Source organism: Rhinolophus sinicus, linkage group LG11, assembly GCF_036562045.2.
Source record: "Rhinolophus sinicus isolate RSC01 linkage group LG11, ASM3656204v1, whole genome shotgun sequence".
Classification (NCBI taxonomy): Eukaryota; Metazoa; Chordata; class Mammalia; order Chiroptera; family Rhinolophidae; genus Rhinolophus; species Rhinolophus sinicus.
Genome location: NC_133760.1, coordinates 12,241,985 through 12,269,313, shown reverse-complemented (window position 1 = coordinate 12,269,313; position 27,329 = coordinate 12,241,985). Strand labels below are relative to the sequence as shown.

Below are 27,329 nucleotides of genomic sequence, written 5' to 3'. Positions count from 1 at the left end.
CATGATCTGAGTAAGAAATACCTTTCCCATAACAATCAGCACACATGTACGGGACAGCAAACAAAATTTCTTGCAGCCATATTTACCTGTAGTATGTGCAGTGTGCTCTGATAAATCAGTTTTTTATTGTATTTCATTTTTAAAAGTGTTAATTGTGACTTATCAGTGAGTCACAGCCTGAAAATTGAAAAGCCACTGTCCTGCTCTAGGCCCTACCTCCTAAAGACTTAGCTGGGGCTTATTACCACCCTGGAGAGTCAGGGAGCTTGGGCTGACCACAGACATTCAGGGACGGCTCAGGTGGCTCAGGTGGCTGGAGGAGGGAGATGGTGATGGCTGGAGATGCCATGTGGAGCTGGGAGGGGGGAACTAAGACCCCTGAGGGTCCCTCGTGAGGGAAGAGTGTGAGAACAAGGCCGCTGAGCCAGTGTGGGAAAGTGGCAGGGACAGGCCCTGCTGGGCAGCGAGAATGTGTGAGGTGAGTAGATGGCAGAGTTGCCAGGGGATGGAAAGTCTCTTAGCCCTACTCCTACAGAGGACTGCCTAGATCAAGGGTGTCCAAACTGCGGCCCGTGGGCCAACTGCGGCCCACAATCCATTTTTTATTGGCCCGCAGCAAATTCCAAAAATATATTTAGTTTACTTAAATAAACCAGGTGAGGCAATACGTACTTAACCTCGAATAAGTGGCCTGGCTGTCTGTGTATCTTACCATATATGGCCCTTGGTAAAAAACATTGAAAAAAGTTTGGACACCCCTGGCCTAGATCTATGACATGAAGGAAATGATACAAGGGGGAGAGCAGACACCACAACATCCAGGACCTGCTCTGTAACTTGCTATGATTGAGGGCTTGCCCTGTGCCCCCCTCAGCCCCAGTATGGGTTTAGCAGATCAATTGTATGGTGGAGGAGCCTGGCTGTTTCTCTCCCCCACACCCCGCCCCAGCCTCAGCAGGGTGGCTTCTCTCCTCCAGGATGGAATTCTGAGCTGTAAGATCTATAACCACAGGAAGGGAAGGCCACCTGGCAGACCTACCCTGCCCAGAACAGGGTCACATGGCCGCCTTTCCTGCAAAGGAGGCTGTGAAAGCAAGCATCCAGCAAAGGGAACAAGTCTGCCGTGGCTGGTGGACTCCTACTTTGTCTTGGAGGCTGGCCCATTGGAGGCTGCACTGAAAAACATCTCAGGGCTCTGTTAGCCAGGAAGGGGGAATGATCAACAAGAACCAGATCTGTCACAGTAGGACTAGGGGTGACACCGCAGTCTTTAATAATAGCATGATATGGCAGGGTCCGGTCATCACTGCCACAGGCTGGGTTCCAGAAGTACCCTGTGTGCCCCTTTGATTATGGGGAGATGAGGAAGTCCTGAGGTGGAGCGCAGGAGAGGAGGGCACTGGGCAGTGGATATTTACCAATCTGAATGGAGTATTTTAACATTTAAAGAACTTGCTTGGCTGACAGAGCAGCCGTACTCCAGAACCCCATGAAGTCAGGCAAGAGCCCAGGCCCCCATGTTTGATTTGAGATCCCCTTGGGATGCTCAGGAAAGCAGAACATCATCATTTTACACATGAGGGTAAGGCTCAGAGAAGGGAACTAATTCAAGGTGCCTGAGAGAAGATATGGTAGCTTCTTAGCACTAAGCATGTGCCTTTATAATAACAACAATAATCTAACAGGTTTGCTCAGTACCAAGACTTAAGCACATTACACGTCGAACACACAGCTTAATATGCAGGTACATCCTGTTATATAGGTAGATGTTCTGATGTAGAATTAACCCCTGGTTGTTCGCAGGAGGTGAAAGAATTCACAAGATTCAGAAAAGTAGGAAAGCAAAGGAAGTTTTGTTGGAGGTTGGGCAGAGAGAGAATGTCCATGGTAGTGTGTAAAGAAGATGGCTGCTCTGGGTTCCTGTTTGAAAGAGAAATACTGGCAGACAGGAGTTTGCCAGGGCAGAGTCTGATAGGGGCAGCGGCACCTAACTTCAAGTTAGCTTTTTCTTCTATAGGAAAGGGGGAGTCGGTCAGGCAGGTCTGAGGGCTGACATAACTTCCTGGGGTCTGGTTTAAGATAATGTTGTCTCCTGACTCTGGACTCAGACTTGGCCACCAAGGCCTGGGGCTTTATGCATCACCAGTAAAAACTGCAAGGGAGTTAGTTGCAAATTGGATTCCCGTGTCCAGGTGCCTGAGGATTAAAAAATTGTCCTTTTCGGGTTAGGATTCTCTTAATTAAATGTATTAATGAGGTAGGGGTAGCCTTGAGAAAGGGAACAGAACAGAGTTCTTAAGTTAATCAGTGAAGGGAGAAACAAAGAGAAAACAGCTGAATATGGACCAAACCACAAAGTCTAATTAGAGGTAGCTAGATAGCAAGCTATGTGGTGAGTCAAAGTGCAAACTAGCTAAGTCTAACTGTGTTATTGATTCTCCAATTTCACCCCTACAGTAGATATAGTACTGTTAAAAAACAAAACTGAATAAGATTAAAGATCTAATTGAGTTTTACAATTTATGAATTGGGCAGCATCCCATTTAGCAGATAGTAAGGAGCTCCGAGGAGCTGTACAAAATGGAAGACTTTTACCTCCTTTTTAGAAGGAGGTGAGACAAGGAAGTTTCTAGCAAAAAGTGGATTGTTTGTGGCAAGATCACCTTCCTTTGGGGACAGAAAGTGTCTATCAGGTAGATTACCTCACAGGTGCTGACCAGGTAATTCCAGACAGATTGGTTAAGATTACATTCCTGGGAGAGTCTGAAATTGCTGTTAGGTTAGGTATCAAGTCCTGGTTTGGTGATGTAGGCTTAGCACAAGTGACTCCATTTTGGGCCTGTTTTCTCTTTTTAACAGTACGTAGTATAGACATATAACCAGTAAATTCTCTAATTGGCACCATTATGCAGAGGAGGAAGCTTAGAAATTAAGTGGCTTGCCTAGGGCAGTGGTTCTCAACTGAGGAGATTTTTGTCCCTCAGGAGACATTTGGAAGTATCTGGAAACATTCTTGGTTGTTACAACTGGGGGGAGGGGAAGCTACTGGCATCTAGTGGATAGAGGCCAGGGATGCTGCTAAGCCTCCTACAATCCCCAGGACAGTCTCTCACAGCCAAAGATTGTCCAGGTCAAAATGTCAATAGTGCTGTGTGCCCTAGAGACACTTGTGCCCATGACCCCAGAGGCAGGTATGAGAACATTCATAGCAGCAGTGAGTAATAGTCCCCAAACTGGAGACAGTACCCATGACCCCCAAGAGTGGAACAGATATATATATTGTAGTTTATTCACATAATGAACAAAATTAACAAACAATAGCTGTCTGTCAAAATGCATGAATCTCACATCAATGTTGAATGAAGGAAGCAGGTCACAGAAGAATATATGTTGTATGTTTCCATTTATATAAAGTTCAAAAGCAAACAAAGCCATATATATATATATATATATATATATATATATATATATATATATATATATATATATATATGGCTATATATATATACATATAAAGGAAAAAATACATACATAGGTAAAAACACTAAAAAACCTCCAAGAGATTACAACAAACTTCAGGATATTGATAATCTCTGAGTAAGACAGAAGGAGAAGGATGGGGAAGAGGCCACAGCAGGCTTCTAAGGTACTGGTAATGATCTATTCCAGGACTTACTTGGTGGACACATAAGTATTTATTTTACTTTTGTTTAAAAATAAACACGCATACATACACCCAGTTTTTGACATGTAGGGTTTCCCAGGAAACCGGCTCTGAGTTGGAGGTTTGCAGCACAAGCAGATGGTTTCTGGGGAGTGTTCTCTGGGGCAACATTTGTAAGGAAGAGAGGAGGCAGGATGGGCACTAGGAGAAGTTGCTGCGGTTACAGCAAAGGCCTCAATCCATCCTACAGGGAACTTGGAGCTGGGATGACCCTTCTGTGTCGTCCCAAATTGAGGCATGGACCCACGCTTTTGTCTCTCTGTTGACCAGAAAGAGAATGTGGGCTGCCCCTCAGAAAGGGACATAAGTGAGATGATTCTCTTCAGCTGAGGGCATTGCCCAGCGGCTCAGCTGTAAGCTATCAACTGCCAGCACCCCGGGCAGCTGGTGGAAGGAATGCCTCGTCCTGAAGAGGGCATCTGGGGGGCACATTACAGCATCCATTCCACTTTCCTACCTATGGCAATTTCACAACAAAATTTAAAAGAAAATCTACTAATATAATACACCATATTAACAAATTAAAGGAGAAAAAACACTGGATGGAATTCAACATTGATTTATAATAAAACTTTTGTGATCAACTAGATGAAAAGGGAAGCATCAACTGGCTATAAGGAGCCAACCGGAAACCTGTAACAAATACCCAAGTTAATTAGAAAAATTCCCTGTAATGAACTAAGAAGAAATTTTAGCAAGTCTGCTGGTTATAAGGTCAGCATACAAAAAAAAAAAAAAAAAAAAAAAAATCAATAGCACTTTTATAATGGCAGCAATGACTAATTAGAAAATATAATTCTTAAAACTAGATTCCATTCTCTTATATAGCAAAAAAGTAAGGTGTATAGCCCAAGTGCCAAAAAAAAGATGAACAAGTTCATTTTGGGGTAAATTATGAGACTTTATTAAAGGATGACAAAGTTGACCTAAGAAGGAGACAGATACTATATCATATAGTAACTAAAATGAATGCATTACATCACACACAAAAAGGACAAATATTGTAAGATTCCACTTACATGAGGGACCTAGAATAGGTAAATGTATAGAGACAGAAAACAGAATAGAGATTCCCAGGGGCTGGGCATTGGGGGAATAGGGAGCTATTGTTTAATGGGAACAAAGTTTCTCTTTGGGATGATGAAAAAGTTCTCCCAATGGATCGTGGTGGTTGTACAATATTGTGAATGTACTTAATACCACCACTGAATTGTTTGCTTAAAAGTGGGCAAATGGTAAATTTTACATTATATTTATTTTACCACAGTAAAATAAAACGTCTCAAGGTAATTACCCCTGAAGGAACTATGAAGAAACAAAAAGAATTAGGTATATATAAATCAATATGAATACATGTAAAAACTGTAATGTTGAATGAAAAAGGCAAATTGCAAAAAGTAAATGAAGTATGACATTCTCTGTGTTAATTAGGATTTTGCTGTGAAACAGACACTCAAAATGATAGGCACTTAAACACAATATAAGTTTATTTCTCTCTTAGGTAAAATTCAAATGTAGGCTGTTCAGGTTGGGCATGGTGAACTCTGCTGTTGTCTAGGAACTAGGATGCTTCTGGCTTCTCATTCTGCCATCCCTAGGATGTGGCTTTTATCCTCAGGGCCAACGATGAAGCTCTGGCCATCACATCCACCTTCCAAAAAGCAGGGATGTTGGACAGGGAATAGAAAAGGAATGCTTCCTCCCACCTTAAAGTCACATCTCAGAAGCTACACATATCACTTTCCCTTACTTTCACTAGCTGAAATTTATTCACATGGCCACACTCGGCTGCAAAGGAAGCTGGGAAATGTAGCTTTTATTTTAGGAAGTCTTGTGACCAGAGTTATTATGGGGAGAATGGACATGGGAGGATACTGAGTAGTTAATTCCACACCGTGCATGACAGAGACTAACTTCATAAGTTTCCTCAATATTAGCCATTTGTATACCTTCTTTGGAGAAATGCCTACTCAAGTTCTTTGCCCATTTAAAAATTGGGTTGTTTATGTTTTTGTTGTGGAGTTTGTAAGAGTTCTTTATATATTCTAGATGCTAGATCAGGTATACAATTTGCAAATATTTTTACCCATTCTGTAGGCTGTCTCTTCACTATCTTGATAGTGTCCTTTGATGCACAAATGTTTTTAACTTTGATAGTCTAACTTATCTATTTTTTTCTTTTGTTGCTTATGCTTTTTATGTCACATATAAGAATCAATTGCCAAATCCAAGGTCGTGAAGATTTATTTCTATGAGGTCTGACAATTAAGTTTGTGAACTCATCCTAGAAAAAGTGTTACATATCTCATTGCTGAATATCACTACACCCCTTGGGAAGCTATGCACAAACACCAGCTCCTAGTCGACCCTTTAAAGCAATTTTGGAACTCTTTTTTTCTGGAATGGCCGTCAGAGCTGTTGTCGTATTACCCTTGATGTCCTGAATATTATCAAAATGTCTTCCTTTCAATATTTCCTTTATCTTTGAGTAAAGAAAGAAATCATTGGGGGCCAGATCAGGTGAGTAGGGAGGGTGTTCCAATGCAGTTATTTGTTTACTGGCTAAAAAGTCCTTCACAGATAGTGCCGTGTGAACTGGTGCATTGTCGTGATGCAAAAGCCATGAATTGTTGGCAAAAAGTTCAGGTTGTCTAACTTTTTCATGCAGCCTTTTCAGCACTTCCAAATAGTAAATTTGGTTAACTGTTTGTCCAGTTGGTACAAATTCATAATGAATAAACCCTCAGATATAAAAAAAGGTTGGCAACATCATTGCAACAAGTTCGCAAACTTAATTGTCAGATCCCATATGTTTTCTTCTAAAACACTTATAGTTTTGGCTCTTACATTTAAGTCTTTGATTTATTTTGTGTTAATTTTTCTATATGGTATGATGAAAGGATCTGACTTCATTCTTTCCCATGTGGTTATCCAGTTGTCCCATTTGGTTTGTTGTAAAAACTATTCTTTCCCCATTGAATGGTCTTGACACCCTTGTTGAAAGTTGAATGTCCGTAAATGTATGAATTTATTTTTGTACTCTAGATTCTATTCCATTGATCTATATGCCTGTCCTTATGCCAGTCCCACACTGTTTTGATTACTGTAGCTTTGTAGTAAGTTTTTAAATCCAAAAGTGGGAGTTCTCCAATTTTGTTCTTTTCCAAGATTGTTTTGGCAATTTGGGACCACTCACAATTCCATATGAATTTTAAGATAGTTGGAATTTTGATAGGGATACTGAATCTGCAAATCAATTTGGAGAGTATTGCCATATTAACAATACTACATCTTCCAATCAATGAACATGGGTATCTTTCCATTGTTTTAAGTCTTCTTTAATTTCTTTCAACAATGTTTTGCAGTTATCAGTGTACAGATCTTTCACCTCCTTGGTTAAATTTATTCCTAACTTTTTATTCATTTGATGCTATTGTAAATGGATTTGTTTTCTTAACTTCATTTTCAGATTGTCATTGCTAGTGTATAAAAATTCATGTGATTTTCATATGTCGATCAAATTCAAGTGATTTTCATATGTTGTATCCTGCAACTTTCCTGAATTTAACCTGAATTTATTAGTTCTAATAACTTTTCTGTTTTTGTTTTTCTTTGTTTTCAGTTTATTTTTTTCTTTTAGCTCTAATCATTTCTTTGTGTGTGGATACTTTAGAATTCCAAATTCTTTAAAATTCTTATTCAAACTCTTCATCCAGTAGGACTAGATGCAATAAGAGACAAAAGCATTTTCACAGAAAAATATTTTTATACAACTAGAAAGACACACCATATCCAGATATTGGTCAGGATGAAATCCTGAATTTTCACCAATTTTCAGAATCAATTTATACAACCCCTACTTGTTTTGTCCTGATCATTTATCCAGTGAGCAGCCAGAAAAGATCAATCCCTTTCTGAGAACAGCTGCATCTAGTAATCAAGCTGCTTTCTAAGGTGCATGCACCAGGAGAAAGGTGAGGGGCCCAGAGTCAGGCTATCGGACCACTGTTGCAAAACCGCAACTAATTGAGAAAGCAGAACACGAGTCAGCAGCAGTGAGACATCTCCTCCTCCCCAGGGGTCTGGAGTCCAATCTGTTAGGAGTGCCCACAGGGGTCACAGTCCCTGTGATGTGCCCCCCCGTAACTTGCACTTTTGGCAGGACTCACAAGTTGGAAACACATCAGAAGTTAGTATCTGCATCAGAAACAGAGAGCTGAGAAATGGCTTGATTTTAGACAGTCCCATCAAAGAAGAAGCATTTTCCTGTGGGCATTTTTATGTGATCCAGATGGTCCAGCCAGTATCCATGATGTTTTCACAGTTTAGGGAGCATCCTAAATCTGCTGATGTCCCACATTTGAAGTCCTGGTCATTGAGCATATGCTTGCTTTCAACTGAGCACAGTGCATGCAGAGAGTGAAACAGCTCATAGCAGACGGTATCAGGTTTCAGCTTAGAATCAGGTCCAGGCAATTAGGATCTGTCAATTCAGGAATTCAGAAAAGCCAGAGGCTTTTCCTCAGCAGCAGCAGCAAGTCCAGACTCCGCAGGGCCATAAGCCCTGTTCCAAGTCCAAATGATAAGAAAAGCTTTCCTAAACCCTTTTTACCTTGTCAGTCTTAAAGCCCAAATTGACCCACTTAAAAATATATGCTTCCTCAAGAGAATGAGAAAACAAGCCACCACTAGGAGAAAATATTTGCAATAGACACACCCGATAAAAGACTGTTATCTGAACTATACTAAGAATTCTTACAACTCAATAATAAGAAAATGAACAATCTGATTTTAAAATAGACAAAAGACCTGGATACCTCACTAAAGAAGATATACAGATGTCAAATAAACGTAGATGTTTAACATCATATGTCACTAGGAAAATGTAAATTAAAAACAATGAGATGCCACCACACACCTATTAGAATGGCCAACGTCCAGAAACTGACAACACCAAATGCTGGCGAGGATGTGGAACAGGGACTCTCACTCACTCCTGGTGGTGCAGCCACTCTGGAAGGCAGTTTGGCAGTTTCTTACCAAATTAAACACACTCTTACCACATGATCTAGCAATTGTGCTCCATGGTATTTACCCAAATGAGTGGAAAACTTATGTCCACACAAAAATCTGCACATGGGTGTTAGCAGCAGCTTTATCTGTAACTGCCAAAACTTGGAAGCAACCAAGACGTCCTTCAGTAGGTGAAGAGAGAAATAAACATTGGTCTATCTGGACAATGGAATATTATTCAGGACTAAAAAGAAATGAGCTATCAAGCCATGAAAAGACATGGAAAAACCTTAAATGCATTTTCTAAGAAAGAAACCAATCTGCAAAGGCTACCTAGTCCATGATTCCAGCGATATAACATTCTGGAAAAAGCAAAACTATGGAAAAACTAAAGATCAGTGGTTGCCAGGTTTTGGGAGGCGGGGGGTGAGCAGGCAGAACACATGGAAAGGGCAATGAAACGACTCCGTATGATACCATAATGGTGGGTACACGTCGTTACACATTTGTCCAAACACATAGACTGTATGTCACCAAGTGAACTCTGATGTAAAACCATGGATTCTGGGTCATAATGATGCAGGGATGTAGGTTCAGGGATTGTAATAAATGTCCCTCTCTGGTGGGAGATGTGTGTGGGGAGGGAGCATACTGGACTGGTACTTTCTGCTCACTTTTGCCTCTGAGGGTCAGGCATTTGGTTTTAACAAGGCCTCATTAGCAAACTCAAAACTGTCTCAAACTCCAAAAGTGTATTTAGAGTTTGCTTCTCTTTTCACGTTGTCTCCTTTCCCCCAAAAGGTTCCAATCGGCCAAAATTGCAGCAAAAATCACCAAGTAGACTTGTACTTGTTCTGTTTCCAGAACTCAGAGTTTAAATTCCAATCCTCCCATTGGTGGCAGAGACAAGGGAGTGTCACACACACACACACACACACACACACACACACACACACACACACACACATTGTTTCTGCAGTTTTCCCTGACCCAGATAATCTCTCTAGTGTGTATTATTAGCATACATTTTATTGTTTTATATTCTTTCATTCTTTCATGGTCAGTAAGTTGCAGCCACAAGAAGAGACAGAGGAGAGGTTCAGGATAACCAAGTTCCTCCTATTTTTGGGTCCTAGAGACAAGTGTGGCACCTAGGGCCACATGGGAAAACCATGGGGTGGTTGGGGGCAGGGGGCACGACCAAGGGGGAGGCTTAGGCCATGGCCTTGAGTTTCCTTGGGAAAGGCAGGGTAGAGTGAACCGTTTAGGACTGGCCAGTCTGAATAGTTTTGGGGGCTTTTGACCACAGGGGTGGTCCTTAGTTGTCTGGCACCTGGACCTTGGATGATTTAGTCAGAGGAATATTACCTTCTGTGGTGCAGGGGCCAGAGAGAGGAGGTCTGGCTCTGAATTGGTTTGTTTGTATATCAAAAGCACACTTAGGCTGGGTTCTAAGAATTGGTTAGCCCTGGGAGCGGCAGTCTCTCCCCAGCCAGAAAGGACTTTTAAGTGATCAAGAAGTCATAATATACAGAAATTAAGCCTGTATATATATATATATGTAAATATAATACATACATTGATCGTTGAGTTTTTTAAATCACAGATCTGGATAATATGGCCACAAAATACAAAGCTGGTTTTCAAATTTCCCATTTTCTTTAAGACATAATCGACAGACCACATTGCATTATAAATCTCCCTGTTTCTTTTCCTCGTTGCAAGTTTACTCAAATCCCTGGAAGTAAATTCGGCATTTACAGGGTTAACACCACAGCTGCTGGGAGATCCCAGCTAGACTAGGTGGGGCGTTGCAGCCTGTAGGTTGAAGAGCCAGGATGTTTTTTTCCTTTTTCCCTCTGGCTTATCTAAAGCTTTGATCCTGCCCTGGGAATGGATTTAACCTCTTTTTTTCCCACGTGGAGGAAAGAGCAAACTTATAAACTTTTTGTTCCCCTAAAGCCCATCTTTGGGAAATTTGCCCCTTTCTTCTTCCACCTATAATAGGGAACAAATTAATATGTATTGTCTTTTGATTCACTTCAACTTCACTTGTGGGGCTATTTTAGGCCTTCTGTCCTGCTTGGAGGAAAATGGAAAATACCAAAGGCATCACCAGGCCACGTTAATTTAATTTCAGCCAGCAGCACCAAAGTCAGCCAGGTGATAAGGTGAACCAGCTCCCCAGGGGTTGGACTTTGGGTTTTAATTCCACAGGTAACTTTCAGCTCATAACAGACAGCAGCTCAGCTGCTGTTTCCTCCCACGGTAACTTCATGGCCACGAGACACCAGGGTCTCATCCTCCCCCATGCCTCTCTCTTTCCCCCTAAAATATTGTAGCCATATTTTACTTAGCAGTCCCATTACTGCCACCACTGTGTGTGGCTGTGTGTGATCCCAAGACCACCCGTGTTTGGATATTTGCCAGGACTCCTGGGACTCAGCATAAAGGAGTACTCACTCCTAAATTTTACTACGCCGTGTAGGAGGGATGCACAGTTGAACCCAAGGTAAAGACACAGACGGAGACTGGAAGAATCCATGGAAGAATCCATGTGCAGGTTGCTTATGTCCTGTCCCTTCCCTGAGGGGAAGCTCATTAAACTCAGGATTCACTGGGGGTTGGTCATGGAGGCATCCTCTGCCTGGCACATCCCAACATTGCAGACTCACAGAATGAAAGCAGGTGTGCAGCAGAACCCATGTTGTTTGCATAGTCTAAGCACAATGAGAGCCCTGCTTATCACTAAGGAAATGGTGGGAAGGCTCCAAAATTGAAGTTCCCGGGCAGCCAAGGGCCAACCTCATAAACTTGCCTTTCTAGGGGGAGGCCAGCTGTGTTAATCCTTTTTTGCATAGGTGATATGGAAGCTCCTTCACTATAGAAATTTTAAAGTCTCCATTTCCTTTTCCCTAGTTTCTTAGCTCCTTAGCCCCTGGCTTTGATTACTCTTCTTATCAGTTTCTGAATCCTACACTAAAGATTGCTCCTCGCCTGCATCACCGATTGTCACTCAGATAACTACTTAAAAGCCTGTGACTTCCCAACTCCCCCAGGCCATTCCGGACCCCCAGGCCAGTGTACTTGCTGATTGTAATCATTGAAGCCTAACGTTCTTTCCAACCCATTCTGGGCCCAGCTCCAGGACAATTGACACCACTTAAATGACTGGTTGAATGGCCACAGGCTCTAGAGAGCTAACGATTTATTAATTAAAATCTATTTTTTCTCATTCAGGGGCCTTGGAGATACACAGGACACCCCAGCAAGATTGCCAGTTGCAACCAAAGAAGCCAATGCGGTCTTCCAGGAGGATCTCGGGACCCCTTCCTCTCATCTGAGATCAGACAGGGTGAAAGTTCTGTGAATCCCCCCATAGGTAGGGACAGCTCTACACCTCTGCCCAGCAGGAAGTAGATACAGAAAAACAGACCTTTTGTTCCTCAACTTCCCATAGAGATTTTTATGCGGATCACCTCTCTCAAGGGGAAAACAAGGCCGGCAGTTAGAGATAGACATTGGATTTCTGCATTACCGACCAAAAGACCTCTCTTCTCTGTTAAAACTTCCCCTTTCCACTGTATACAAATGGGTATATGATACCCAACTACATCAAACCGGTCACTCACACCTGCACAGTCTAAAAAGATGAGGTAATATCCTCTTGTCAATCACAGGTGTCAATCAAGTGGTACAATGCCCGGAAAGGAACAGCCCATTTGAGAGAAAAAGATAAAAACCCCAAGTCCTCACCAGTCAGGTCCTTTTTGAACCAGGGCCCTTTTTGCCTTTTGAGCCTCTTTTGCTCGGCCCGCTCCAAACCCTTTGGAGTGTACTTTTTCTCCTAATAATGCCACCTTGGGCCCTTGAGCCATTCTCTACTGCTCGGGTCCGCTTCTATTTCTTTGAAGTGTACTATCTCTCCTAATAAACTACTCTTTCACCACTTTATTTCTGTGTCTCATTCAATTCTTTGCTCAAGACACCAAAAACCTGGACACTGCGCCAAGGAGGGCCCACTCTGGTAACATAGGCAGTAATTAAATCAATGTGGCCGTCCTGATTTTGATGGTTGTAGTGTAGTTATGTAGGAATATGTCCTTACATGTAGGAAATACTGAAGAATTTTTCAATGTTAATTGCACATCAAGTTGGAAATGTACTAAATGTTTCAGGGGGAAAAAAGCTCTTTGTGCCGTACCTACTACTTCTAAGTTTGAGATTGCTTCAAAAGAAAAATACATTAAAATAATATAAGAGGGGAGAATCAATCAATAATATGAGGGGTGTGGATTGACGACTGGCGCTAAGTTGGTAACTGTTGCTGAGTAATAGATACAGAGGTTATAATACTCTGCTCTTTGCTTTTGTTATGTTTAGAATTCTCCATAACAAAATCAAACAAAAACACTGTCAGCAAAAGATGCCTTCTAAATGTGGTTATCTCTGGAATGGGAGAGAAATTGCATTGGAGGATGCTTTATATTTGTCTATAACATTGTATTTTTGTACGTTTATATACAAGTACATTCGTAGCAAATGAAATACAGATAAGCAGAATCACCACCATTCAGAGGTTACCATTGCTGTTTAGTACATGTTCTTATTCTTCTGAATATATATGTACATGTATCCAGAAAGTAATCCAGGACATAAACACAAGGACACACACACGTATACATACAATAACATGTACGAGTATATATATGCCAAAAAATATAGACTGCTTTTCCTCCCCAGGCAATCGTCTCTACCTTTCCCTTCCTGTAAATGTTTATCTCATATTCCTCATATCCAAATTCTCCCAGTTGATCCGGAAATATCCTCTAGAGCTGGGTTGTCCAAATCGGGATGTATTGCAGGACGATGCACTACACCTGGTCATGATTCTTCAGTATGTTTCAACCTGTCACAATCCCTTTTATGACACTGGCAAAACACGCCCCCTCGGGGTGTGTCTGGCTGCTGCTTTGCTGGAGTTGGGCCTGTTCTCCCTCTCTTTCCCATATACTGCAGGGTGGGGCTGAAGGCCCGACACATTCAGGGGAGTGGCATATATCAACAGCAATGGCAGACTTCACTGGCATCACATCAGGACACCTAGAACAGCTCATTGATCTACCAGCGGTGAGGCCAGCCATGTGCCCTGGATTGGGGTGAGGACAGCCTGATCGTGCCATCACATGGTGCCACCCCATCCTCGTGATTAGAAAGTTACAAGTGTTTTGTCACTGTGACGCTATACCCACGTCTGCCATCTGCCTAATGCTTTTAACTCTAAATAACTTTGTCTGAATCTATGATTTCCTTCGGGCTTGGGAAATACTGTGCTAACTTTTCCATCCTTCCTACTGTAAAATACCTTCTACTGCTGCCTTCTTTAGAGTTTTCCATCCTCAACGGGACAACTTGTTACTCTGAACCAAACCAACTAGTAACTAAGACAGTAACACTATTTTTTCCACATATATATAAAAATATATATATAAAATATATATTTTATTAAATATACTAAAATATATTATATATATATATATAGTTTTTTTATTGGGGAATATTGGGGAACAGTGTTTTTCCAGGCCCCATCAGCTCCAAATCGGTGTCTTTCAATTTAGTTGTGGAGGGCGCAAGTCAGCTCCAAGTCCAGTTGCTGTTTTCAATCTTAGTTGCAGGGGGCGCAGCCCATCATCCCATGTGGGAATTGAACCAGCAACCTGGCTGTTGAGAGCTTGGGCTCTAACCAACTGAGCCATCTGGCTGCCCCCAACATTATTTCTATTAAAAAGATTCAAGACACTTTGGGCAAAATAATAAATTTATTACATATGATTAGCAGATAGATGTTGCTGATATATTATTCTCTCAAGGTTTGAAAAAACTTGCAAAATAAAATAATTTTATACACTGCACAAAATATACACTGCACAATTTCAGGGGCCCCTGAGGATCAGGGCTGGGCTAAGGGGACCACCTTGTTTTTCAGAGAAGTCAGTGGGCAGAACATACATTTTTTTGAGGTAGTTAGCTTTCAGCATTGAGACCCGGTCCCAGCCTTGCAGCCTCAGGAGGTTAAATTCGCCACCCAAGGTGGCTGGAATTTTCCCAACCATAAGAATGAGATTCAAGTTCAACGATGAGGAGAGGGCTTCCCTCAAGGGAACAAGAAAGCCCTGAAGCAGAAATAGGAGATGGGCAGAGGGGACTGGGGCTGAACAACAGGGCCTGGGGGTGACGAGGAGCCCTCTCCAGGACACGGACTCCCCTGTGAGTCTCCCCTCAGTAGCACAGGGGCTACCCTAGAGCAGTAGCAGTAGGTAGATCTGATGGAGGAACTTTCTTCTAGTAGTTTCTGGAATTTGAAGACGGGGCCTAGCAGGACCCTTGCCTGGACCCAGGAGTTCTCAGGATACCAGGGAGGTACAAGTCTTTGGTTAATGAAAAGAACTGGCCAATGTCCCCAGCTCCTGGAAAGCACAGTTGGGTTGTTGTGCAAGGATAGTCCTTGACTAGGATAGACGGACATGCACAATCACACTGGAGGCGGTTACACGGGCTCCATAGAGGCCTCACCACAACTGGCCCACGTGTTCGAATGACACAAAAGGGATGCCCATCTTGATGCTGCAGAACACATGGGTGACCTGCAGATAGGAAGAGATCAGCCCCGCTGTGCCTTGGCCTTGCCCTCAAAAGCTGAGGTTGGGGCTGGCTGATGGCATTTTCCATAGATGGTTGCAACAACGCATCCAGTTATACAAGATGTTCTAGAATCATGGCGCTCATCAAGAGGTGGATCTAATTCTCGTCCTTGAATCTGGGTGGGTTTGCTTCTAACCAAGAATGTCGCAGCAGTGAGGCCAAGTGACTTTCACCAAGTGATTTCCAAGGCTAGGTCAGAAAAGGCAAACCAGCTTCTGCTGGTTTCTCTAGAACCCTCATGGTGGAACCCTGAGCCATCAGCAAGCAGGTTGAGCTGCCAAGCTGTAAGAAAGCCCAAACTAGCCCAAGCAGAGAGAAGCCACGGTGAAGCTCTGAGACTAAATGAAGAGAGACGCTTGGCCAGCCACCAGCTGCTACACACACACACACACACACACACACACACACACACACCCCGTCCTTCAGCTCCAACCATTGTCTAAATGCAACTACAAGAGCCACTGGAGCCAGAAGCACCCAGCAGAGCCCTACTCATAGAAACCATGAGGTAATAAATAAAATGACTGCTGTTGATGTTAAGACATGAAGTTTTGGGGTGATTTTTTATGCAGCAATAGATAAATACCCATTGCAGGCCCCATTCCCTGTCAGAGACTCACCTGAAGGCAGACCCTGTAGTTCCATCGCCAGGTGGGATATTTCAGAGAATTCATCCAGGACAGTCTGGTCAGCATTCAGAAGTTAGACAGTGATTCGATATATACAGTTACTGCTGTGTTGGGTTCCCCACCTGTCAGAGAACGGAGACCTTGAAGGCTGGAGTTGCCACCCCTTCTTTTAGGGTATTTGCCTGTCTTATCTGAATGAATTTGCCACATGTGCAAATCCAAAATGCGGTCCTCGGACAGGCACCATCAGCATCGCCTGGAAGCTTGGCCCCACTGCATACCCAATAAATCAGAATCTGCATTAAACAAGCTCCCCAGCTGGTCTGCATGCATATTCATTTTAGAAGTAATGACCTAGAGCAGTGCTCTTCAAGGTACCTCCTCCCACATTGCTAAGGTGACAATTAAAATTTCTCATCTGTTTAAATGGTTGCAAAAGATGTAATTTCCAATGTGTGTAATGTTGGCATTTTAAAACACAATTTTCAGTCATTTAAAAGGACTCAGGGGAATTTAAATGAACTCAGGTGACAGGATACCCAGCAACATTAAAAAAAAGTCCAATGTCCATCAATGATAAATGGATAAATTATGGTATGCTCCCATAATTGAATACTACACAGCAATGAAACTAGGTGTAGTTACATACAATTATGGATGACTCTACAAACATGTTATTGAGTGAAGGAAGCCAGAGACAATATATATGCAATACGTATGTTTATATATAAAGTACAAAAATGCACAAAACTCATCCATAGTAACAGAATTCAGGATGGTGACTAGTTCTTGGGCAGATAGTGATGGGAAAGGGGCATGAGGGATGCTGGGGGTGGGGTTTGCAGGCAATATTTTGTTCCTGACTTAGGAGCTGGTAACACGAATGTGTTCACTTTATGATAATTACGTGTACTTTTTAAAAATCTTTTATTTATTTGTTTTTAAGTGTGTTTTTCTAGGACCCATCAGCTCCAAGTCAAGCAGTTGTTTCAATCTAGTTGTGGAGGGTGCAGCTTACACTGGTCCATGCTGGGATCAAACCAGCAACCCCAGTTCTATAAGCATCACACTCTAGCCTACTGAGCTAACCGGCCACCCCTTACATGTGTACTTTTGATGTTAGAAGTTAAAATTTAGAAACTTAAGAATAATGGACTTGGGCTGGCCTGGTGGCTCAGGCGGTTAGAGCTCTGTGCTCCTAACTCTGAAGGCTGCCGGTTCGATTCCCACATGGGCCAGTGGGCTCTCAACCCCAAGGTTGCCAGTTCAATTCCTCGAGTTCCGCAAGGGATGGTGGGCTCTGTGCCCTGCAACTAAGATTGAACATGGCACCTTGAGCTGAGCTGCCTCCCCGATGGCTCAGTTGTTGGTTGGAGCGCGGGCTCTCAACCACAAGGTTGCCAGTTCAATTCCTCGAATCCCGTAAGGGATGGTGGGCAGCGCCCCCTGCAACTAAAATTGAACACGGCACCTTGAGCTGAGCTGCGGCTGAGCTCCGGGATGGCTCAGTTGGTTGGAGCGCGTCCTCTCAACCACAAGGTTGCCGGTTTGACTCCCATAAGGGATGGTGGGCTGTGCCCCCTGCAACTAGCAACGGCAACTGGACCTGGAGCTGAGCTGCACCCTCCACAACTAAGACTGAAAGAACAACTTGAAGCTGAACAGAACCCTCCACAACTAAGATTGAAAGGACAACAATTTGACCATTGTTCCCCAATAAAGTCCTGTTCCCCTTCCCCAATAAAATCTTTAAAAAAATAAAAAAATAATGGACTATAAAAATACACCAAAAACTATAATCTTTTACAGAGACTTCACATCATTCCACTTCTTAGAATTAGATGTCCATTCTCCTACAGAATTGTCCTAATGTAATATTAATAGATTTTTATGTTCAGAAGACTTTTATCGATTACCCTTTCATATTGCTGAGCCAACCACAAAAATAAAGAATATAAATAAAAATTTAAATTTTTCCTGTGACCATAAACCTCTAAGTGTTAACATTTTTCTCTAGTGGGTTGAATTATTATCCACTAGTGGTCCCCAAACTTTGCTGCATATTGGAATCATCTGAGAATGTTTAAAAGATATGTGTAGAAAAGTATTTAGCCTGGGCCAAAGGTCTGGCCTTTGCCTTCAGCTTCTGGGAGGTAATCTGTGGGCCCTTGGAATGTTATGCCTGATAGGAATATCTTTGTTTGCCTGGGGACCTTGGGTCGTACTGGATAGTCTACCAATGTGATTTGGTGGGGGCTGGCCACCAAGAAAGCCTAACAATGTGACTGAAGGTGGGGGCTCTAAGTCACGCAGTATTAGCTGACCTAGAGGCTGAGATTAACCATGTGATAAAGCCCCAATGAAAACTCTGGACACAGAAGCTCAGGTGACATCCCTGGTTGCCAATATTCCATGCATATTGTCATACAGGGATGCCAGGATGGTAATGTGTCCTGAACTTGGTGGGGATAGGGCAACGGAAGTTCCATATTTGGTGTTTCCCCAGGATGCTGTCCTATGCTCTTCTTCCTTGGCTAATTTTAATCTGTATCTTTTCCCTGTAATAATCTGCAATCAGAAAACAGTTTTCAATGAGTTAGTTATGTGAGTCCTTCTATGAATCACTGAATTAAGACTGGTTTTGGGTATCCCCCAAACTTACAGTTGGTGTCATAAGTAAGGACGGTCATGGGGATTGTGCTCTTTAACTAGGTTCTTATCCTCATACATTCTGGTTTAATCGGTATGGAGTGTGACCTGGGCATCTGGACTTTTAAAAGTTCATGGGTAATATTCAGCAAAATTTGGAGACCATTGCTTATTATAATCAAACGGTGCACAAAACAACACAAATGTGACAATAGCTTGATCAACAATGACTAAATTAAAAATAACATTTTACTGTGAACATCTCTTAATGAGGTGGGGGAAGGGAGGTTATTGAACCTTGATTAAAAGAGAATTTGGTGGGAAGTCCAAGATGGCTGTGTTACAAGAGAACACTGAACTCATTCTCTCCCATGAGCAAACTCAAGTACATATGTATACAGAGAACAATTACTCCTGTGAGACAACTGAGGGCTGAATGAACAGCTTCTGAACAACAAAGAAGATAAAGAGACCAAACAAACAGAGAAGGCTGGGAAGCTGCAGGAGCCCTCTGGGAGCTGAGGGAACTCGCTGGACCTGCAGAACCTGTGAGCACCATTGTTTACATCTCCCTCCACTTCAAAAGGGCAGGCAGGAGCCCTAGCCCAGTGCTTTGGCCTTCGTGCAAGATCACTACAGCAGGTTCCCAGCTACACTGCTCAGAGCGTATTGCTCCAAAGGGAATGAGCAGGATCAACAGGGCATTACTACATGCACTTGGCCTCCACATCTGGAGTTGCTCTGACACGGTGGGCCAGTGTCCTGGATACCTTAGGCAACTGCTCAGCTCCTACCAGTCTGAGCACAAGGCACACAGCTTACACAGAGGCCACTTCCACAGCAGGCCATTTCTTCAAGACTGGGAGAGATAGCTATTTATCTAATTAATATAAACAAACATAGAAAGTCAAACAAAGGGCCGGCCCGGTGGTACAGGAGGTTGGAGCTCCGGGCTCCTAATGCCAAAGGCTGCCAGTTTGATTCCCACATGGGACAGTGGGCTCTCAACCACGAGGTTGCCGGTTCGATTCCTCGACTCCTGCAAGGGATAGTGGGCTCTGCCCTCTGCAACTAAGATTGAACATGGCACCTTGAGCTGAGTTGCCACTGAGCTCCCAGATGGCTCAGTTGGTTGGAGCGCGTCCTCTCAACCACAAGGTTGCCGGATCGACTCCCACAAGGGATGGTGGGCTGCGCCCCCTGCAACTAACAACGGCAACTGGACCTGGAGCTGAGCTGCGCCCTCCACAACTAAGATTGAAAGGACAACAACATGACTTGGAAAAAGCCCTGGAAGTACACACTGTTCCCCAATAAAGTCCTGTTCTCCTTCCCCAATAAAATCTTTAAAAAAAAAGAAAAGAAAAGAAAGTCAAACAAAAAGACAGAAGAATGTCTCTCAAATGAAGGAACAAGAAAAAGCTATAGAAAACAAACCCCTAAGGAAACAGAGATTAGTAATTTGGCTGCTAAAGAATTCAAAGAAATAGTGACAAGGATGCTCATCAAACTTGAGAGTGGAATAGAAGAACTTAGATAACTTAGTTAAAAAGTGTAATAAAAACCAAACAGACCTGAACAATGCAACAACTGAAATGAAAAATACATTAGAGGAATCAATGACAGATTAGCTAATACAGAAGAATAGATCAGCGACCTGGAAGATCAGACTAATGGAGCTGAGCTGTGCCCTTCACAACTAAGACTGAAAGGACAACAACTTGACTTGGGAAAAAGGCCGGGAAGTACACACTGTTCCCCAATAAAGTCCTGTTCCTCTTCCCCAATAAAATCCAAAAAAAAAAAAAAAAAGGCAAAAGTGAAAAATAAAGAGACAATTTTGAAGGCAGCAAGAGGAAAATAACTGTTACGTGTAAAGAAAACCTCATAAAGGTTTTAGCTCATTTCTCAGCAGCAATTTCACGGGCCAGAAGAGAGTGGCAAGACATCGATCTTTAAAATGCTGAAAGAAAAGAACCTACAACCTAGAATAATTTACCCAGCAAGGTTATCATTCAGAATTGAGAGAGAAATGAAGCGTTTCGTGGACAAGCAAAAACTAAAGGAGTTCATCGCTATTAATCAAGCATAATAAGAAATGTTAAAGGTTATTTTTTAAGCAGAAAAAGAAAGGCCATAACCAGAAATAAGTAAATATGAGAAAGGAAAAAAAAATCTCATAGGTAAAGCCATATATTTAATAAATACAGTAAGCCATACATTTAAAAAGCTACAATTAAGGTCCAAAACAAAAGTACCACACTCAACTCAAACTACAATAACTAGTTAGAAGATACAAAAAACAAAATATCTAAAATATGACATCGACATCATTAAGCATAGAGGGAAGACAAAAATGCAGTTCTTTTAGAATATATTTTAACTTAATCATCTGTCAGCTTAAAACAGACTGTTATAGATATAGAATGATATCCATAAACCTCATGGTAATCACAAACCAAAAACCTGCAAAAGATACACAAAAAATAAAGAGAAAGGAACCCAAATAAAACACTAAAGAAAACCAGCAAACTACAAGAGAAGAAATCAAGAGAAGGAACAGAGGAGAACTACAAAAACAATTAACAAAATGGCAATAAGTACATAATAACTACCTTAAGTGTAAATGGATTAAATGTTCCAATAAAAAGACATAGGGTAGCTGAATGGATTTAAAAACATGACCCATTTATATGTTGACTACAAGAAACTAGCTTCAAATTGAAAGACACATACAGATTAAAGTGAAGGAATGGAAAAATATATTCCATACAAATAGAAATGAAAAGAAAGATGAGGTAGCAATACTCAGACAAAATAGACTTTAAAACAAAACATTTTTAGAAAAAGAAAAATAAGGATATTATATAATTATAAAGAGGTCAATCCAAAAAGACTATGACAATCAGAAATATCTACACACATAACAGGAGCACTTAATTTATAATGCAAATATTAATGGACATAAAGGGAAAAATTCATTTATACAACAATAGTAGGGGATTTTAATAATCCACTAACATCAATGGATAGGTCATCCAGGCAGAAAATTAATAAGAAAATCATGGCCTTAAATGTCACATTAGACTAGATAGACTTAATAAAACAGTTCATCCCCAAAGAGCAGAATACACACTTTTTTTTTTTTTTTTTTTTTGAATGCACATGGAACATTCTCCAGGATAGATCACGTATTAGGCCAAAAACAAGCCTCAGTAAATTCAAGGAGATCAAAATCATATCAAGCGGGTGGGAGATGAGGATAAGGAGGATCAAATATATGGTGATGAAAGGAAAACTGACTCTGGGTGGTGAACACACAATGGGATTTATAAATGATGTAATACAGAATTGTACACCTGAAATCTATGTAATTTTACTAACAATTGTCACCCCAATAAATTAAAAAAAAAGAAGGAAAAATAATATTACAAAAAAAAAATCATATCAAGCATATTTTTCAACCACAATGGCATAAAACTAGAAATCAACTATAAGAACAAAACTGTAAAAAACACAAATACATGGAGACTAAACAACATGCTACTAAACAATCAAAGAGGAAATCAAACAGGAAAAAAAATGATCTTGAAAGAAATGAAAATGAAAACACAACATTTTAAAATTTATGAGATGCAGCAAAAGCAGTTCTAAGAGGGAAGTTCATAGCTATACAAGCCTACCTCAAGAAACAAGAAAAATCCCAAATAAATAATCTAACTCTACACCTAAAGGAACAACAAAAGAACAAACAAAACCCAAAGTAGAAGGAAAGAAATAATAAAGATCAGAGCAGAAATATGAAAAAGGACAGATTACAACTGATACCACAGAAATACAAAAGATAAAGAATACTGTATACAATGATATGCCAACAAATTGGACAATCTAGAAGAAATATGTAAATTTCTAGAAACATACAACCTTCCCAGACTAAACTAGGAAGAAATAGAGAATTTGAAGCAGTAATAAAAAACTCCCAGCAAACAAAAGTGAAGGACCAGAAAGCTTCACAGGTGAATTCTACAAAACATTTAATGAATTAATACCTATCCTTCTCAAACTGCTCCAAAAAAATTGAAGAGAAAGGAAAGCTTCCAAATTGATTATATGAGGCCAGCATTACTCTAATACCAAAACCAGACAAAGACATTACAAAAAAAAAAAAAAAAAAAAGAGTTTTACCGGCCAATACCCTGGATGCAAAAATTCTCAACAAAACATTAGTAAACTTGATTCAAAAATATATTGAAAGGATTATACACCATGATGACTATGTAGGATTCATCCCAGGAATGCAAAGATGATTCAACATCCATAAATCAACATGATGCATCATATTAACAAAACAAAGCATAAACCACATGATCATCTCAAAAGATGGAGAAAAAGCGTAACAACATCCAACATGCTTTAATGATAAAAACTTGCAACAAAGTGGGTATAGAAGGAACATAGTTCAACATAATAAAGGCCATATAAGACAAACCCACAGCTAATATCATACTGAATAGTGAAAAGCTGAAAGCTTTTCCTCTAAAATCAGTAACAAGACAAGGATGCCCTCCACCACCACTTCTATTCAATATGGTATTGGAACTGCTAACCAAATCAGACAAAAATAAAAGTCATCCAAAACAGAAAGGAAAAAGTAAAACCCATTATTTACAGATGACATACCATATATAGAAAATCCTAAAGACTCCACTAAGATTTCCAGTCAAGATGGCAAAGTAGATAAATGCTCTGCTTACCTCCTCTCACATACACATCAAATTACAACTAAATTACAGAACAACCATCATTGAGAATCACCTGAAGTCTAGCTGAACTGAACCACTATAACTAAGGACATACAGGAGAAGCCACCTCAAGACTGGCAGGAGGGGCAGAGATGTGAAAGAGGCTGGTGCTACACCTACCTGCATGTGACCATCAAATATCAGGAGGTATACCTCAGCTGTGGAGGTCCCCCTGGAGGAGCGAGGGGTCCCAGCTCCACATCAGGTTCCCCAGCCCAGGGTTCCAGTGCTAAGCAGGGAAGTCCTCATAACTTCTGGCTGTGAAAACCAGAGGCGATTGTGGCTGAATGAGATGAGGGCAGCTGTAGTCGCAGGTGATCCTCTTAAAGGGCTTGTGCACAGACTTACTGACAAACTCACTCATTCTGAGCTCCAGTGCTGGAGCAACAGCTCAAAACGCACCAGGGACATCAGAGAGGAATTAAATTGTCTGGCTTCAGGGCTAGGACTTGAGGGGCAGCTTTCTCCTGGACAGAGCAGCTGGTGGAAGCCATTGTTTCTTTGTTGAGCCCTCCCCCAGCCCTTTGTGCAGATGCAGGCAGCAGCCATATCTGAGTTTCCATCAACTTAGCTAACATTGTTTGTCCACCTGCTCTGATAATTCCCTGAGACCCTGCCCCACCCAACTTTCAGGCACAACCAAGCCGCTTCCAGTGGCTTTTCTATACAAACAGCCTGTCTTGGCTTCTGCTGCTGACTTTCCTAAAATCTCTCAAAAGTTCACAAAACCCAAATAAGCTGCATCTGGTTTCAGCATGTCCTGTACATGTCTGGCTGAGCAACCCCAAGCCTGACACTAGTGACAGCTGGTCTCGGTTTATGGCTCAGCCTCTTGAAGCATCTCCAAGCCCAGTGTGGGTGGTGGCCATCTGCAGCAGGTTGCTTTGTGGCTCATGTCAGGTGGTCCCAGGAGACCCCATGGCTGGCACACCCAGTGGGCAGCTTTGGACTGAACTAGCTCTGGTGACCAGGGAGACTGTGCCACTGGGCCCCACAGGACACCTACTACAGAAGGCCACTCTACTAAGACCAGGAGATATAATAGCAGCCCTACGTAATATACAGAAACAAACACAGGGAGGCAGCCAAAATGGGGAGACAAAGAAACATGTTCCAAATAAAAGAACAAAGCTCTGGAAAAAGAACGAAACAAAATGGAGAAAAGCAATCTACTAGGTGCAGAGTTCCAAACACTGGTTATAAGGATGCTCAATGATCTTGGGGAGAACTTCAAGAGATAAGAAACATAAAAATGGAGATAGAAAACATAAAAATGAACCAATGAGAAATAAAGAATACAATGGCTGAAGTGAAGAATATACATTATAGGGAATCAGCAGTAGATTGGATAAGGCAGAGGATACAATCAGCAATTAAAAGATAACGCAGCAGAAAACACCCAAACAGAACAGCAAAAAGAAAAAAGAACCCAAAAAAATGAGGATAGTTTAAGAGGCCTCTGGGACAACATCAACTGTACTGCATTCACATCATAGGGGTAGAAGTGAGGGAGCAAGGAATTGAAAACCTGTTTGAAGAAATAATGATGGAAAACTTCCCTAACCTGGTGAAGAAAACAGATATACAAGCCCATATCCCACCATAGATGGGATTTGTAGCAGGTTAATTTTTAGCATAGGGAACATACAGCTGTGGAGGATATGGACTAAAATTTATTTGAGGTCATGTGTCCCTTGGTAAGGCTTCATGTACCCCAGTTTCGAGAATCATCAGTACAGAGCACAAGCTCTGGAGTCGGATGAGTCTGAGCTTAATGCCAGGTCCTACCAAGTCCTACCTGTGCAACCAGGGCCAGTCACCTCCCCTTTCTGAATCTCTCAATTTCCTATGAAGCCCTAAAGATCTGAGGTATTGAAATACACTTTCCCAAAGGATAAAGGTTCAAAAAGGGTACTAAGACAGTTCATACTTGTAAAGCACTGCTATGTGCTTGATACGTAACCCTAGTATCTTATAAAGATGGGGAAACTGAAGCATACGGTGACTTGTCCAAGGCCACAAAGAGACAGAGCTAGGGTTTGAACCTGGGGGTCTGGCTCCAGAATCTATACTCTCAGCCAACTATTTTATATTGCTTCCCACTAAGGCGAGGAGTATCTCATTCAGGACAATACTGAGCTGGGCCCAAGTCCTCTGTATTGGATCCAATCGGCCATCTTCTAATCCACTTCACTTTCTAGGTGAGAAGAGGGGTTCAGAGTGTGTACACCACTAGTTATTAGAATTATGATCGTGTTTCAGTCATTCGCCTCCCTGAGCTTCAGTTTCTTTATTTGTGGGGGTTGTTAGGAGGCCTAAATGAAGCCACCATGCAAAGGTCACCATGCATGTTATCAGTGCTTAGCAAAGGGCTGTTTTTATCATCACACTCACCTACTTGTCAGAGATACAAATCTCAATCTGGCCACTGTTCAGCAGTTTTGGCCACCAACCCTCCTCCTCCAGGTCCACCACCTGCTTCTTGCCACACCAGCTAAGAAAGAGGAAGAAGGATCAATGAGAACAGGCAGGTTTCCTCACAATGGCCCTGGCACTTGGGGCGTGGGAGCATTCACCTGTAGGAAGACTCAAAGCAGGTATTTGCAGGGGCCACAGTCATGGTTGTCATGTTTCCCACCACTACCCAGCGGCTCCCACTGTTCTCCACCATCCATTCATGATGACCCTCTGTTAAATCAATAAACGTTGCGCCCAGGCTTCTGGCCTACCAGCCGGGGTGGGTGCCTCCTGCCGGCTCCTGTGCGGCCCCGCCCACTGGCTCCCAGGGGGAGGATCCCCCTTCCTGGGCATCCCACCCTGGCCGCAGTGGTTGCCGAAGAGGTTGCTCCAAAGGCCCTACACACGCAGAAGCGGCCCAGGAGGCAGGGCCTGACTCGCAGACAGCGGGCAGGCAGCTGCGGGCGAGCGGCAGCAGGGCTCAGTGGTCCGGGGCCAGGATGAGCAGCCACAGAGCCTGGCGGTCCACCAGGGCGTGACAAGGCGGGCACACCAGGCGGCAGCACTCGAACAGGTGCCTGAGCATCATCAGGAGCAGCTCGAATGGCAGTTGGCTCAGGTCCGGAGACGCCTCGGGTTCGGGCTCCAGAGAGGGGACCCGGACTGGCCAGCCTCTGGAGGCAGAGGCTTCCATAGTCTCCCAGCCAGGCCCAGCTGCGACTGCGGGACTGGAAGGGTCAAGGCGTTAGCCTCTGATGGCCCCGCTCCCGCCAGCCGCAACCCGAGACCACCGGCCCCCAAACCTCGTTAGCCACCTACCCATCTTGACCTCCCCCAGCCCCATCTCCTAGTTCCAAGTCCCCAGTCTCCCAACCCGTCCCTGTCAGCCCCTCATCTCAGCCCCCGCTCGCGCACCGCCGCTCCCGGGAGCCAGCCCCTTTCCAGCCTCGCCGACCCGGAATCCCACCCTGGATCTCTGCCAATGTTCCTCACGGTTGGGCTCACGCGTCGACTTTTGTGACCCCATCCCCTCTTCCGTCCTTTTCACACAGCGGCCCCTCCCTGCTTCTCAGCCTGCTTGCCCACCCCACCCCACCCATCCTCCCTCTGACTCGCCCGTCTCCGCCTGCCTCTCCCCTCTTACAGCCCAGTGCCCTCCTCCTACGAAAGGGCTGAGTGGGTGATACAGGTGCTCAGGTGCATCTCTCTGCTGGAGGTGCGGTTGGGAGGGGGGAGGGGAAACTAGCCAGTCTTGTTTGCTGTAGAAAATTCCTGAACCTCCAGGCACTGGGAGGTGGGCCGGCCACACAAACAATTCCAAACGCATTAGAGGCTCCACAAACTCGGCATCCT

The 27,329-nt window shown here is 42.8% G+C and overlaps 1 pseudogene; it reads right to left on the bottom strand.

Moving 5' to 3' along the window:
* Positions 1–14,313: 14,313 nt before the first annotated feature.
* On the bottom strand, positions 14,314–26,799 carry LOC109458010 (F-box only protein 27; annotated as a pseudogene).
* Between the last annotated feature and the right edge of the window lie 530 nt (positions 26,800–27,329).